The sequence below is a fragment of the Bubalus kerabau genome, chromosome 2 (assembly GCF_029407905.1).
Source record: "Bubalus kerabau isolate K-KA32 ecotype Philippines breed swamp buffalo chromosome 2, PCC_UOA_SB_1v2, whole genome shotgun sequence".
Classification (NCBI taxonomy): domain Eukaryota; kingdom Metazoa; phylum Chordata; class Mammalia; order Artiodactyla; family Bovidae; genus Bubalus; species Bubalus kerabau.
The window spans coordinates 97,269,889-97,277,700 of NC_073625.1; the positions used below are offsets into that span (position 1 = coordinate 97,269,889).

Consider the following 7,812-nt stretch of genomic DNA (forward strand, 5'->3'; position numbering starts at 1 on the left):
CTGGCTTAGAGTACTTTGAGCATTACTTCACTCGCGTGTGAGATGAGTGCAATTGTGTGGTAGTTTAAGCGTCTTTGGCATTACCTTTCTTTGGGATTGGAGGGTTTAAATTATAAAATCAACAATTTATAAAGTAAGTAAAAAATTACCAAGGGTTAAATTTACTCATGATTAATATTTCTTTGAATTAATAATAAATGATTTAGTTAAGCTAAGTTCAGAAGTTTCATAAACCACATTCACCATAAAAGATGATCCTACCAAGTGGTCAAGTATAGGGATGGGGGGCAGATTTTTCCCTCAAATACTTCTCTAAGACCTATATTTCTGTGTTGGCTATGCATTGAGCTGTATGAACACCACTGCTTAAATAATTTCTCTTTCTCTCTTAAAATAAAAATTGACTTAAGTCTAAATAGATGTGCATAGAATGGTATTTGAAACTAAGATGATCTATTTTCATGTATTTAAATTATTGTCAGTTTTTCACTGTTGTAAATAATATTGTGACTTACAATTTTGTACACATTTTTCTTTATGTTTACCATTCCTGAAAGTAGGTCAAAGTTTTGAAATATTCTTTAGAATCTGAAATATATATGTTGGCCAATAGATGTCTAGAAAGATTATAACAATTTACATTTATATGAAATGTTTGACAATTTTTCTTAAGACAGGTAGGATTTAGACCATTATAAATGGAAGAAAAAGTACTGTAAGCTTAATGAGTAGTATGAACAAAGACACCGAAAAATGACAATGTAAGAATAGTCAGTGAAAGGCTAGCTATCTGATACATGGAAAGGCCTTTTAACTGGTAAAAAGCTCATCCACATGATACTGGATTCATGTGCAAAACTGATAGCTATTTTTTTATTAATACTCTGTGACTAGATTGGTTACTTACTGCAGTTATAGTAGTTCTCATGTTATGTTGTAAAAATCACATAGAAATTAATAGACTGCAAATTCCTTGCAGGCAGCCAATCTTGTATTAATAGTTGTCTCTAAATTACCTAGTATGTGCCTGGCACATAGTGGTGCTCAAAAATATTTGCTGAATGAATGACTTAATTTTGATTAAAAATAGGGGAAAATTAAATGTTAACTCTGTCTTTTGGTTTTGGTTCTGAATTCCTGTCAGATTGGTTGTTTGTATAATTAATTCAGTAATTAATGATAAACCTGATGTCTTTTGGCATTTTAAAATGTTTTGAATAGTTTCTCTAAAATTATTTAATTTTTAAAATAATTATTTTGTTTCCACATCTTAACTCTAAATATTTTGAGATGAAAAATGATGTGTGTTTTCTTTCAGCATCATTGATTATAATTAATAAATTGACTGAGTGAAAATTTGAATACATTCCTAACATGTATAAAGGGAATATTCCAATGGAAGGCAAGAGATCACATGAAAATACATGAGGATACTAATGTGTTTGCATTTTTTATACATTTAGAACCACAAAAAATTAAAAGTTCTGTCATAGAACTTACTGGCTGTGATGATAGGTGACTCTGTGACTTTGGATCTGTTTCTTTATATCTTTTGCTGTATATGAAAAATTAGGATAGTAATGTCTATTTTTATAGCTATTGTAAATATTAAATGAAATATTAAACATAGTGATAATAATGGTTATAGTAGTAATGCATGCTAAGTTGCTTCGGTCGTGTCTGATTCTGTGATCACGTGGACCATTGCCTGCCAGGCTCCGCTGTCAATGGGGTTTTCCAGACACAGTTACTGGAGTTGGTAGCCATGCCCTCCTCCAGGAGATCTTCCCTACCCAGGGATTGAACTCATGTCTCTTAAATCTCCTGCATTAGCAGGCAGGTACTTTACCATTAGCACCATCTGAGAATCCCAATAAGGGTAATAACAAAAATCTATTAAAAGCTTGAAAATAAGAAAGAAACTCTTAGCTTTCTATCCCATCTACACATTTGGAGTTCCCAAAGTTCCTAACATGGACTCATTCTGACCTGCTGATCTTGAGGCCATAAGAATATTTCCTTCACATTGACTTACACCAGTAGAGCTGTAGTACCTATCATTTATAAAGATATATTTGAATTTCCTATACTTTTGTCTATTGCATGGTGGCAGCAATCTAAAAGGGACAGTGGTTCCTCTTTTTCAGGCTGTTTGGATGGCATCACTGACTCGATGGACGTGAGTCTGAGTGAATTCCGGGAGTTGGTGATGGACAGGGAGGCCTGGCGTGCTGCGATTCATGGGGTCGCAAAGAGTTGGACACAACTGAGCGACTGAACTGAACTGAGCTGAACTGGAAGAAAACAGATGCATTTTGTTTTTTGAATAATTGTGTGGTATGTATGTGTGTGTGTGTGCCCCATACAGTACTGAGGACCACAACATAAAACACCAAGAGGGACTTAGATGACCTTGAGGCAAAGTGCAATTCTTTGGACTCTAATTTCCTCCATTCTGTAATTAAATGTGGCTAGTTCGTAAGTCTGTGGAACATTTAGTTTAAGTACAGTGCTTGCATAAATCTTAGTGGGATGACAAAAATGGAAATTCAGGGGCTTGGATTCACAAGAGAGTTAATGTGCAGGTTAATTTTTGAGAAAGACGAAGACGGATTTTCACAATGAGGATATGGGCAGTAGACACATAAAGTGGACAAAAAGATTCTCTCCATGGCTTTTTAAATTGCTTTTACTCAAATCTTTAAGCAAATACCTCCAGAAATAGGTATTGATCCTTGCTTACTGAACAGAGCCCAAGATGTTCATCACAGAGACACACAGAAGACTAATTCTTATTGTTACATAAACAGAGAATTAGGGGTGGAAGGCTTATTTCCATGTTAGTGTTCACCTACATGTTGAGATGAACTAAATAGAAAAATATTTCCACTTTTCTTTGTATATAAAATGATATATTCTTACTCTTAAAAAGCCATTTTTTTCATTATTGAGGAATATACACACAATGTGCATACAGACATGATTATATGTGGGCAAATATGTGAGTATGTGTATAGATACTATGTTTATTATGTTAATATTATATATTTTACTAATAGAAAAATACAGGAAAGGATTACTTAAATATTTTTCAGCTTTCTTTCTGGGTCGGATTGTTCTATTATTTATTACTTTTATTTGACTTAGGTTGGGATTCTGAAAGTGAAAGTAGTAAAAGTTAGTCACTCAGCTGTGCCTGACTCTTTGGTACCCGATGGATAGTAGCCCGCCAGCCTCCTCTGTCCATGAAATTCTCCAGGCAAGAATACTGGAGTGGGTTGCCATGTCCTTCTCCAGGGGATCTTCCTAACTCAGGGATCGAACCCAGGTTTCCTGCACTGCAGGTGATTTTTTACCATCTGAGACACCAGGGAAAGTTGTTGGGATTCTAACTAGAATAAGTCAGAATAGTTTAAGAAATGCCTGCTTCACATCTTTACCCAAAAAGCCAGTAGTCTTATGAGTTTCCTTCCTCCAGGTTATGATCGTCCTGGGAACTGAGATCTCTTGTGTAACTAACTCTCTGTTGCCCTATCTGTTGTCAACTCAAGACTGCCTCAGAAGGTTTAAAAAAAAGTGTAGAAGTAAACTGCAGATTTCCAGCTGCAGAGTTATATGCCTGATGATGCCAGAAAGTTACAAGAATTAGCAATAAATCTACAACAAGTGCACTAAGTACCCAGACAAATGCTTTTGCATTTAGATGTTGTCACACACTTTTCCAAGACTCCTCATTAAACAAGCAGCAAGAAAGGTAAAAGAAACAAGTCACAGTAGGGGATCACTTAACAAGAAAATTTCACACCAGGAAAAGTGTTTAAATTCATAGCACTTGTGCACTATTTATGCCGCACTTAAATTGCCATTTTCTAAATTTATCATGATTTCTGTCTTATATCCTTATTTAAACTATTCGGATTAACCAGGACCCTTCCCTTTTGGGATTTAAGGAATCTCCACCCATCTCACATCTTACAGGTTTTGTGCCCTTCTCTATTCCTCTGAACTTTCAGATTCTTCAACAAAGCAGTCTGCAGTTATAATCATAATACATAATAAAAGATATCAAAGAAATATGAATTGGGAATGAGGATGTCCTTTAATCTCCATATCTTCCATAGTTGCGATGATATCATGACTCTTAGATTATTCATCTGAGAAAATCTTTGTCTAAATTTTCATTAGGATCCCACCAAGACTCCTCCCAAATATGTGAGGGAAAGAAGAACTGGCAAAGGTAAGGATTCTTTTATTTTTTTTTAATAGAAAAAAGCTTATTATTTACTCTGTCATAAAAGCATTACATACTTAGTATGGAAAACATTATCAAAAAGGAAAAAAAGTCACATACAGTACTGATTTTTAATGCTTTTTTTGGTCTTTTTTCCATTTTTTAAGTTCACTAATTTTTAGATACAATGACAATTTTTTTCACTAACTTTATATAATAGTGCTTCTTCTGTTATGATAAACTCTCCATAAGCATTATTTGAGTCACTGATGTAGAATAGATGTACTATATATTTTTTTATTAAACAAATTATTTTCAACCTTTTTCTCTGATAAGTACTGCCAGAGATAAACATTTTAAAGAGTCATAAGACACCTGCTGCTTGTCCCAAATAGTGCTCACCTTTAGGAAGTCATCTTCCTGGTCTTATCACCAGAATTGGCTGGGCAAATGGAAACAGCCATCTTCTGAAACTTCTCACTTCTCTGCTCATTGGGATTATTTCAGATGGGGAACCTACTGCCTAGGTGGGCCATGGAGAGATTGGCCCAGAGATGGGCACCCGAGTAAACCTGGGCTATTGAGACCTGTTCTTGAGGATGTTTTAGGAATTTTAAAAGAGAGCAATTCTGTTACCCTCTGGTAGAGGACCTGGGAGGCTTTCAGGTTGCCATCAGTGGCATTTCATCCTTGGAGTATCCTCCATGGAGGATCAGATCTGTAGAGACAGAAATTTAAATAGACATGAGAACAAGCTAGTGCTGCCAGCATATCCATTTTGCTCTTACCTTCACTCAAGCCTAGCCATGATTATATATCTTCTAACAAATGTTTCCAGCCTATGGTAATTTAAGTAGAATTTCTGTCACTTGCAACCAAACAATTACTGATGAATATAATATATGCAGCATTTAATTTATCCAGAAATGTTAAAATATGGTATTGTAATTATAACTAATGCATTTGATATCTTCATTCAGATTCCTCTTATATTTTTATTTACTTAAACAGTTTGTATGTTTGGTGCATGACTTTACTGTGAGCTGCATCCTAACATTCCTTACAGAACCATTATTGTTTTTTTAATTTATTAGTTTTTTTGCTTAACTTCAACCTTGTCAGAAATGTAGACCGTAACTTCTGCTGTCTCTTTTTGTCTGATAAAATTGTGACTCTATTTTATTTTGAGTCAGGTTATTTAGAAGTTTCTTATGTAGTATTTAGAGCTGGGTTTTGCTTTGAGATCAAATCTAAGGTTATTTATTTTAATATAGCATTTTAGCTCATCTTCTGTTATTGGTATGATAGTAATGTTTGCTCTCAGTTCTATCATATTATTTTTTATGCCTTTCCTTTTTAAGTCCACAAAACTCACCTGTGGTCTATTTGTTTTTCTTCATGTACATGTGCAAGAACACATTTGCATGCATGCCAAACATTAATGGACATTTTTATTAAAGAAGATTAACATTTTCTGTTATAGTGGTTATCTTTTTAAAAACACTTTAAGCTCATCCTTTTTGAGGATCTATTTATTAATTCTCCTATACAGACAAAATGAAAATTAGCATAATTCCTTTTCTTCTCTTTTCCTACTCTTTCCTCCACCTTTTGGTTTTAGTCATTGCATTACTTTTCTTAATGTTTATGTAACTTTGTACACTTAAATATATTTATAGCTCTATTAATTTATTTTTATCTCTAAATAATATATTGGTAACCCCTCTAACTCTTACATTTAGACAGCTTTTAAGCTATCTTTTGTTAACATTTTAGGTTTTGTGAAAGGCTTTTGCTATTTAAATATAATTCAAATCCATGCAGTATTAGAATTAAACCTAAAATCAGTTTACTGGTGTTCAAATCCTGTTTTTTCTTAAAATAGAGTGAGGAACAACACAAAAAGAAAAAGTAAACAACAGTAAAAATTCCCTTCTTTAAAAGTGAGATTGATAATTAACATCTCTAAGAAAATATAATTGATAAGTACCTTAAAATGTTAAATGAAAATGAATCAAAATATATTAACAAATATGTCTCTATATTAGTTGAAAGTATTAAGTAGAAGAAATACTAGAAGCAAAATAATTGTTTTGGACCTCTGAGTCATGAAGAATAGGTCTAAAATTTTTAAAGAAAAAATTTTAAAGAAAGTCTAAACAGAATGCTCTATTATTTCTTTCTCAATTTTCTCTTCACCACAAAGAAAATAATAGTACCTTTACCATATAGACTATTACAAGGTCTAAATGAAATAATGGTGATTAAGGCAATTAAATTAAAAGACATTCCTTAGAAGGAAAGTTATGACCAACTGAGACAGCATATTAAAAAGCATAGACATTACTTTGCCAACGTGGGTCCGTCTAGTCAAGGCTATGGTTTTTCCAGTAGTCATGTATGGATGTGAGAGTTGGACTATAAAGAAAGCTGAGCGCTGAAGAATTGATCCTTTTGAACTGTGATGTTGGAGAAGACTCTTGATAGTCCCTTGGACTGCAAGGAGATCCAACCAGTCCATCCTAAAGGAAATCAGTCCTGGGTGTTCATTGGAGGGACTGATGTTGAAGCTGAAACTCCAATACTTTGGCCACTTGATGTGAAGAGCTGACTCATTTGAAAAGACCCTGATGCTGGGAAAGATTGAAGGCAGGAGGAGAAGGGGCCGACAGAGGATGAGATGGTTGGATGGCTTCACCGACACAATGGACATGGGTTTGGGTGGACTCCGGGAGTTGGTGATGGACAGGGAGACTTGGTGTACTGTGGTTCCTGGAGTTACAAAGAGTTGGACACGACTGAGTGACTGAACTGAACTGGACTGAAATGAAATAATTCAAGTAAAGCAGTTGGTAAAATTTCAGAGACATAGTAAGCACTTAATAAATGTTAATTGTTGTTTACATTTTTATCTTTTTATTTTACCTTATTTACATTATTAAAATGAATAATTTAACTAGTCTTTATTTAAAAAAAAAAAGACACATCAGAGGGTTAGGGGAATAGTAAGATTTGTGTTTTACCAAGCAAATGTCTATAACAAGCTACTCCCTAGACATTGCAGTCTTCAACCAAAGCCTCATGTTAGTCAGATGTTCTCATTGTCTATAGATCTTAAATTTTCTACTTTTTTCACTGTTCATATTTTTCTTAGTATTCTTCAAGGTTTTCTATTCCCTTGAATTTGGTTTCTTGGAGTCTCTAAGCATCACTATCATGTTTGTTGTTGTTGTTGTTTCAGTCACTAAGTCCTGTCCAAATCTTCGTGGCCCCATTGATCACAGCATCCTGGTTTCCCTGTCCTTTACTGTCTCCTGGAGTTTTCTCAAATTTAAGTCCATTGAGTTGGTGATGCTATCTAACACCTCATCCTCTGCACTCCCTTCTCCTTTTGCTTTCAATCTTTCCCAGCACCAGGGTCTTTTCCAATGAGTCAGCTCTTTGCATCAGGTGGCCCAAGTACTGGAGCTTCAGCTTCAGCATCAGTCCTTCCAATGAATATTCAGGGTTGATTTCCTTTAGGATTGACTGGTTTGATCTCCTTACAGTCCAAGACCTCTCAAGAGTCTACTCCAGCAGCA

General features: G+C 34.5%; 1 long non-coding RNA gene across 1 annotated transcript in view; it reads left to right on the forward strand.

The window, feature by feature from the left end:
- LOC129644816 (uncharacterized) overlaps positions 1-2,284 on the forward strand; it is a 28,614-nt gene extending 26,330 nt beyond the window's left edge. The window contains exon 3 of the long non-coding RNA XR_008710998.1: positions 2,148-2,284. This is a non-coding gene — a long non-coding RNA (uncharacterized LOC129644816). The remainder of the gene's footprint in view (positions 1-2,147) is intronic.
- Positions 2,285-7,812: the final 5,528 nt, after the last annotated feature.